The following is a 9,578-nucleotide window of genomic DNA, read 5'->3' as shown; positions in this document are numbered from 1 at the left end:
TTCAGTTTCATTATTTGCATCTCGACACTTGCTTCGCCGTTCTCGCTTGCTAGACTTGCCACAACTCTACAAATGTGCCCAAAAAACTAGCCAATCATACTTGCACGGGTTCATTCTGATTGGCTGATTCTATCCATTCAGGCTGCTATGTTGTGTTTTAAAAAACACATAAATCAAATGGAATTTTGCAGTTTGGACTGGATTATGACACATTTTTATCACTGATTTACATCAAATAAAGGACGACATTTGTGATTGTTCAGATTAGGTTTTTCTTTTCTCAAGTCTTTTTTTTTTTTCGGTGTTCAAAATTTCACACTCCACACTAAGGATTGTTGCACAAATATAATTCCATATACTTTAACTCTTGATTCATGAGGTTTAGCAACTTCCGTTTTATCTGACGTGTTCCGTCTGGTCTGTTGTTGAAGAAACGTCAATGAAGGCGCCGTTTAAACCGTAACATTTTCATGTGAAAACAGAAAGTTTTTGTTGCGTTTTGGGTGCAAGTTTGCATAATAACGTTGCTCGAAGCTGCTGAAAACACAACTTTTTGAAAATGCTCCAACTCTGTTATTTTGTCGTGAAAATGCAAAGATGATCCATTTTCACTTGAAACCTTGTCCTTTAAATGAGGACTTTCTTCACTGTTAAAGGGCCTTACTTCTTAACCCCCCCATACAATGAACATAGTACAAATAAAGCAAACTGGGAAATCGCACAATCACAAACGACTATCCACAAATATATGAATATCACACTTCACTGTAAAGCCCTTGAATATTGTACATGCCCCTGCAGGTTCCAAGTTTTCGTGTTATCGATTGTGTACGATTACTGTCGGAGCAGTTCAAGCATACACCAGTCATAACAGTATGAACAAAAATAGTTTGTGGGGTTCAAAGTTTTAAATAAAGCCTCATAAGTAATAACAACCTTGCCACAAGAATACAATTTTTTTCAAACTGATACCATCCTGGGTTTTTTTTTAATGCGAACATGATGTTGCATCACAGTGTTTTTCCTATTTTTGAGCCAGTGTTGCAACTCATGACAAAATATGATGCAAGCAATTTTTATTCTTTTTCAAACAGTCTACAATGTTTTACCTACAAACACATATGAGCAAATCTTTAATTGTAATATCAGGATTTTAGTCATTTCTTGCTGCAATATGTGAAAGTAGGCCAGCAATGCATCAACGTTTCCTCTGATTTTACTCCAGCAAGAAAACAGTGGAGGCTGAAGCCATCCTCCAGTGTCATTCTTTGGATGCGTGCCCACTAACAGATGCAGCTTTTGAGTGTTTGAAGTGGAAAGGTTCAGCAAGCAAGAACATTACTAGATAGTGGAAGACAGAGCGGCAGCTGGATAGATGTGTGGAGAAGAACTGCATGTCTGCTCACCACATGCAACATTGGGCAGAGTGCAGGCAGAGTTTTAGATTGCATGCGACAACTTCAATGAAATGGAAAACGTGTGTGTGTGGGGGGGGGGGGTCTGTGAGGCATCACATGCATACTTGAGGAAATTGTCAATAGTTGCTCATGAAGAAATGAAGAACAGGACCTTGGCTTGGCTTCCTCCTATGCCCCCCCCCCCCCCCCCCCCCCCAAAGAAAAGCACATGGTCCACATTAAAGTCTATCATCCACTGCAGTCTACCTCCACAAAGGTGCCCCCCCCCCCCACCATCAGTCTAATGTCTGGCTGTTTCAGAGGGCTTCCTTGGTCAGGAAATGACATTGGGTTTGAAACAGGACTTCTGAGTGGATAATCTCTCCCGGGAGTGTTGGCAGAGGCTTCCAAGTTCACTGGGTTTGTGTTCAGCCATGCAGACTGTACCAGCGGGCCGTGATACAGTAAGGCTGAGATCGATGCATTATTCACATAACTCAGTTTAGCTCCGGAGCTCCACGAGCAATATAGTGTTGTCCCCTTTCCAGAGATATGCAGAGCACCTTGAGGAGGCTGAAAGTGTGCAGAAGCTTTTCTTTTATTCCTTTTGTGTCAGATTTATTTGTAAGTGGAGGTGCTCAGTGAATACCTGATTCTTTTTCTTTTGTATTCTTCTCCAGATTAAATGAATGCTATCAATGCAATTTTAACTCACAGCAAACCTGATTCCCAAACAGGCGGACGATTTGTCTTGAGGAGAGATCCTAGTTTGGTCTATTGAGGTCAGACAGGATGGCTGTTGCGCAGCCCTACGTTAATCCCTTGACCTGGTCTAACCAACAGATTAGACCAGATTGTTTGGGGGAAATTCGCAGGTTGATCCACTTCACTTCAATCGCATTCAATATCCCACTTCCTCCACTCATACCCCGACTGGCTGAGCAGAAAAGGTCAATACAGCATCATCACATAGCTTGATCACTGCGGTGGACTACTTTAAATAATGAGTAATGACAGAGGAGCAGGGGGGAGTTCACAAGAGGATGACTTAACACTAAACCAGACAAGGGCAAAGCAATGTCAAACCAGAGCGCTTCCATTTGAATGGCCCAAGAAATTGGACATTGTGACTTTTCTCCTAAGCTGAATATTAGCTGAAAAGGCCTCATTTTGTTTTCTTAACTTTGACACAGTTGATATGTGCACATATTTTGTGTTGACTGAAAAAATATAGCTGCAACTAAAATGATGTGTGTTAAACTAAAGTTTCCCGTTCCCTTCCTGTTCAGTAATTTCTTCATTATGCTATATTCCCTCAGCCCTCAAAAATAATTTTTTGTCACTAGCAATTGTAAGTTGATGCTTTTCAAGTGGAAAATAAAAATGATGTCATGCGTGTGGTATTCATTCAGGGACGACTGTTTGCTGCAGAGAATCATGCGTAAATTGAGCTGTTTTTATTGCCTCTAATGTTCCTGCCTTTGCATGCTACTAAACCAAGACCAGTCACCAAAATTAACATTTGTTGACGTGCTTCTGTAGCAACTCTGCCATATGGTTATAACACTACAATTTGGGGCAGACTGCATTCAGGTGCACCTCGCACAATGTGTCCACAGTTGAAATTCTAAATGTTGTGATCTGCCATTTCTCGTCTTTATTTTGCATTCAGCACAAATAATTTCGAGAGAGTATCCTGATACTAATGATTTGTCTCTGTAAACATTCTGCTTTTAGATTTCTTTGTCCTGCAAGTTGCGGAGAACGACAGTGGCAGTGAATGTCCCGAGAGCGACATGAGCTCTTGTTGAAGGTAAACATTGGGATTACGTCCATACAATCATGTTGGGTCTGTTGGGTTAATTAACACCATTAGCTCACAGCTTGGCACAGGAGGATTTGCCTTCTTTGTCAGTCTCTCATCCAACTCCAACCTCAATTATTAGTGCAGATATAGACGTTCAAACGCCAAATTAACTACCGTATATTCCGGACTACAGAGCGCACCTGATTAAAAGCCGCATGCTCTAATTTTAGAAAGAAAATAAATGTTGTTCTTGTACAAGCCGCACCGGATTTTAAGCCGCATGTGTCCCACGTTGTAATATGAGATATTAGCTCAAAAACGTTCATCATGTCTTCTTACTATTGTAAACGTGTTTTTGTTCTCTCTATTAAGACATAAAAGTGAAAAGAGTAGAGCGGGTGACATGGCTTCCGGCACCTGCGACACGTCCAGGTGCCGGAAGTCACGTCACCCGCTATCAGTGTCAAACAGAAAGCTAAAGCGCAACATCTATTCTTTTCACTTTTATGTCTCAACAGAGAACCAAAAACACCTTTATAATATGAGATATTTACACAGAAAGATATTACACCCGAGGATTTTTTAAACTTTTACTTTAATCAGCATGGTAACATAAACAAATACCGTACATATTGCAGATTTTTTCGAACAGTGCCTGTAACACGGCTCCTTTAAATATACGTAGGTATCGGTAACACACAAATTACGTTGCTTATGCCTTTTTACTTAACAGTGCACGAACAACATTCTACAAGGCCTATCTCCATAACGACTGGTAAAAATATATACGGTATACTGCAGCCTACCAGGAAAAGTCAATGATCTTCTTCATCGTCCTCCTGCGTACTGAAACCATCAAAGTCCTCTAATTCAGTGTCCGAATTAAACAGCCTCAGGATCTCGTCGCTCACTTCAGCCTCTTCGTTGTCGCTGTCACTTGAACGCACGCCATCCTCTTCATCACGCAGCAGTCCAGCCTTTCCAAACCCATTGGTGATGATGGATGTTTTGACAAGGCCAGATTACGTGCTGCAGCTCGATTTCCTTCTTCAACCACCAGATTGATCGCCTTTAACTGAAAAGCCGCATCATATGCTTTTCTTCCATTATTTTCCATGTTGATGAGGGTGAGTACAAATTACTGATTTGCAATAATAAAGTGCGCTTGATTGATCAAACAATTTCATTGGACCTCTGTGAACTACTCATTCATTTGGTTGGTCTACTGTTACTAGGCTAAATCTTTTTCGCCACGAAAAAAAATAAACATGTATGAGCGCACCGTAGTAAAAGCCGCAGTGTTCAAAGTGTGGGAAAAAAGTAGCGGCTTATAGTCTGGAATTTACGGTACTTCATCTACCAATGTGTGAAGAAACCAAAAAGGTTAAAGCAATTAAAAGACTATTTTAACATGGACCATATTATGTTGCAATGTACAGAACATAGTATTTTCATTTTATGAGATATTGTAATGAACTCCCTATCCATAAATGGTAAAGAGAGCTCCACTGACTTCCACTGTGGAAATGCATCTATGATCATAATCATGGCAAAGTTTGTTGTTTTTTTCCCAATCAATTCAGTTCAGTTCACAACTTGGATAAAAAGAAATAGGAAAAAATTGAATCAGGATTGAAATTGTTGACTGATGAGAAATGTCTTTTGGTAGGTAAAAGTAGACAGAACATTTAATGTAAAAGGGAGAAAAACTTTTAATATTTAGGCTTTTAGCAGACATTTCTTGTACCTTTCAGACAGATTTATGAGGTTAAAATAATGTATAGACTTGGATGTACAAATTAAGAATAAATGTCATGTTTGCTTTGCACTGGTTGGACTGTGTCCACTCACAAGGCTGAAACCTGAAAGTTCCAGACTTTTACAAACAACCAGATGACAAATGGCTCAAAACGATTACATTGGGGCACTACAGAGACTGTGAGTCATTGGTGGCCATTCATCAACAAGGACGGTGAAAGATATTTTCGCGATGGAAGCATTATTGCTCCACTCAGCATTCAGAGTCTCTTGACTCTCTGATCAAAGTTATTAAAACCACATCATTGTTGCAGCTCTCAAAGTTTCTTTCCACAAAATGTTTACTATTCTTAATCTCATTTTGAGGGAACTTAAATGAGGCTTGAAGCACAAGTTGAAGAAGGAAGAGCTGTACCTGCACTTTGTGTGCTTACATTCTTCAAGATTATACGTAATCTCCTGTTGCCCTTTCCTTCGAGTGATTCCTGCTTTCCCTCACTGCAAGAAATGCCCAAAATTCAATTATATTGTCTTAAAAAAATACAACTATGATTCATATGTATATAACACTTCTTTCGCAGCCTCAGAAGTATGAAGGCCATGTAACTTTCAACCAATGTCGTGACTCATTAAAATGAAGCTGCCATTATTTGTTTGCTGATGGTCCCCAAATGCAACCAGCAGTGACAGTGATGATGTATGTGCAGCTTTGTTTTCAACATGTGTCTGTCTGAATGCAATACTTTTCTGAAGCAAAAACACACAAATAATTTGGGTTTTTAGTTGATCGTTTTCATGGAAACATGACCTAAGACAATGGATGGCCTCAAGAAACTCGAATTCCCCTCTGGAAGAAGGTTCCTGGTCTCACGGTGCAGGCCAGATTAATGTTTGGACTCTTTTTGGCTTAATAAAATCATGTTTATAGTTATACCTGTGGAGGCCACGGCTCGCCTGCGCGTCGCCCCTCTATTCAACACAGTGCGCTTCAAACGCCATTTATAGGTTGGGATGGATCTTATCCCAAAAGCAAAAGACACATCAACAATAATACAAAAAAATACAAACGAGAGGGGTGTTAATTTCCTCACAAAACTTAAGATATGGCATTCTTCTTATCGACTACACATGGACGCACATGGTCTTGAAACAGGAAAACCATTTAAACAGAAACAGTCTGGCCCAGACACATGGGGAGAGAAACTGTTATATCTTAAAAATGAAAGCAGCACAAACGATCATTTTTTGGCACAAGCCAGCATTAAAGCAGCACAAATTATTTACAGATTTTTGCGAGAGGTGGGGGGCCAGCTTCACGCCGGTCTTTGTTCCTGTTGCCATCACTGAACAAGACCCAGTGATATTGCACTTTATTGTATTCATCCATTTTTAGATATATTTGAGGACATTGAGCTCTGATCTTGTCTCACTTGACCAATTATTGTTATCGGCTTGTGTGTTTTTTTTTCGTTTTTTTTTAATGACATGCCAAGTGATCACAAAACCTTTAAAACAAGTCTACCTACAGGTACCAATAAAGTCCCTTGAACCTTGGAAATGTCATATTTGTAACTGCTACTTCCCTATTTTACTGTTTCATCACTTAAAAAATGTGCATCGTTTAAATGAAAGTCTAAATACAGATATTTTTGAAATCTTTGGCCCATTGCTCTTCTCCGTCCACCAACAACTGCACCTCAAGGGGACAATTCTGTGAAACTTTTGACATTTGCAGACGACACCACCGTCATCGATCTCATCCAGGACGGTGACCAGTCAGAGTACAGACATGAGGTGGAACAGCTGGCTCTCTGGTGCAGTCAGAACCATATGGAGATGAACCCGCTCAAGACTGTGGAGATGACGGAGAACTTCAGTAGAAGCCCTGAAGGGGACTTCGCACATAGACACTTTCATAAAGAAGGCCCAGCAGAGGATGTATTTCCTGCATCAGCTCAAGAAGTTCAATCTGCCCCAGGAGCTGCTGATCATGTTTCAAACCTCTATCATTCCGTTTCTTCTGTGTACCTCCATCACTGTCTTGTTTAGATCTGCAATCCCCCCCCCCCCTCCCCCCCCACCCACCCATCTGGGACTTATACTGGTCCAGGAAATGGTCAGGTAGCGTCACTGAAGACCCCTTACAACTCGGACACAAACTGTTTAAACGTCTCTGCCCTGGCAGGCGTTACAGATCACTGTACGCCAAAACAACCCTTCAAAAGAACAGTTTCTTCCCCCAGACTGTCACTCTGCTGAATGCGACACAGTCACAGAATGTCAGACCTGCCACGGTGGAATAACCCGAGAAAAAAACTGTCACTGTGAGTGTTCATTTACGCATATTAATTATTTTAAATGATCATCTATCCACACTCTATAATGTAAATTCAGAAAGTTAGGCACGGTTTACGCAAAGTTTCACGTGACAAAACGCAATCCGTTAAAAAGGAGTGTGTGGGAAGGGACTGTTGCTTGATTTTGTAATGAAACCAGGGACGTGTGCAGAGAGCAATACGCTATAAATATGAAGAAAATGGAGACAACTCGACATTCGTATGGTGCATGATGCATTGGATGCTATCAGGGATGAGTCTCAATTGTTAAACTACTGATATGGACGATAAAACAAGAATACCGACCGAGAGTCATACCACTGCGGGTCCGCCATGTTTGTATACAAGTGCATGAGCAGAAGGAAGGTGATGAAGGGTGAGATATGCACATGTGCAGTAACACACTCCATAGCCTCCGGCAGTCTGTGCTTTTAATTTGTACAAAGAGAGCACAGTCTACCGAAGTCAAATACCTTGTATGTTAAACATATCAGGCCAATAAAGCTGATTCTAATCAACTGTCTGTGAGTATAAGTGACCCTAAAGTATAACCATGCATCAACATTTTCCATGAGCATACAGACTAGAGTGTTTCTGCAGTGTTTGACATCAAACAGCACTGGTGAATTAAATTCAAGTTAAAGGGAGAAGTTAAAGGTTAGTTAAAGATAGTTAAAGGATCAATTCAAATGGACTGCTGAGAATACCCGAGGACTTACATGAAAGCAGGTTTTTGCAATTATTTAATAAGTCAGTGTTTGTGCTGTGTGTCGCTCTTCGCCAACAGTGAACCAATATTTCTTGTGCAAAATGGACTTCTGTGCATAACTGTGTGCATATGAAATGGTGCCTGTATGTCCTGTGTGAGTATGTTCGTGTGCCATGTGCGTTTGCCCTTTGTCCTTGATGCTATGTTTTCTGGTATGTAGCTAAAGGTCGGGGCCAGGCAGCGAGCAGGACTGCAGGGGCCCGATCGGGGGGAGCTGACGCTGTGAAGAGCTGCAGAGCCAAAGTCCGGCAGCTCTGACGAGAGCTGAGATTAGACCTGCCGCGAATATCAGCGCAAAAACAATAGATAAAAGATTACAGAGTGTGCGTTCATAAGAATCTGCGTGCGTGATGCAGACGCTGCACTTAAATATATCGTGAGAGTAATTTAAGAGCAGCACTGATCTGCACACCTCACGAATCTGAGCTAATGTGTCATTCTAGAAGCTTCCCGCCTGTCATTACCCACTGCAGTTCTTCAAAAGAGTCCGTGCAAGCTGTTCCTTCTGAATTCTGCAAGCCAGGACAGGGAGAGAGAGAGATAGAGAGAGAGAGAGAGAGAGAGAGAGAGAGAGAGAGAGAGAGAGAGAGAGAGAGAGAGAGAGAGAGAGAGAGAGAGAGAGAGAGAGAGAGAGAGAGAGCCAGTGAGCTATGCAGCTGTCCTCCTGTTGGCCAGAAGTAGCATTGCAGGGTCAAAAGTTCTCTGTGTTTGTGCTTTAGAGCAGTGGTTCCCAACCTTTTTTGACCAGTGTACCCCTTGAGCTGGTTTCCATGTGGTTTCCATGTGAAAAGTACCCCCTCTCTCGTGTGTGATTATTCGCCTTAATGTGTACTTATATTTAACCCTTTGTCTTTCTATCTATCCAACTGCTCATTTAAATAAAACAATTATTGTGAGTGTAAAAACATACCTTTTAATGAGACACTTGCGCTTGCTTGTCTTTCATAATTCCTTTTTTCACTGGGCTCCCCTGTGCCTGCGTCCGAGGCGACGGTAGCAGTAGCGGTAGCTGGACGTTTACTCCTGCCTAGCCATGCATCCATGTTTACAGTCGCTATGCAGCTAGAGTTAGCTAGCTTCGCGAATTGTGCGCGCCCGCAGCAAGAACGTGAACCTTTTTTTTTTTTTTTTTTTTTTTTTAAAGCGCGCCACTTTATAGTCTTTTCATATTATGTGCATTGTAGTGTTACAATCACTGTGGACGAACTGCTACTCATGGAAAATAAACGTATGGCCTTACTAAAATTCATGATCTAATACAATATAATATAGTATAATTTTTTTTTTGTGTGTGTGGATACTGTAGGCTAATTTATAATCTTTCTGCGTACCCCTAGGGGTCCGTGTACCCCCGGTTGGGAATCACTGGTTTAGAGAGCAGTGACATTCACTTCTGAACTTTGAGACATCGTATTGTTTCTTTACCCATCAGCAAAAGAAATACATGCCATCAAAAGACACAGTTAGTTCCTCTGGTGTCCGACGAACAGTTGGCACAGCAGCAATATTGA

This window comes from Blennius ocellaris (assembly GCF_963422515.1).
Source record: "Blennius ocellaris genome assembly, chromosome: 2".
Taxonomy (NCBI): Eukaryota; Metazoa; Chordata; class Actinopteri; order Blenniiformes; family Blenniidae; genus Blennius; species Blennius ocellaris.
The sequence above is the reverse complement of the archived record's forward strand: the minus strand, read 5'-3'. Positions refer to the sequence as shown.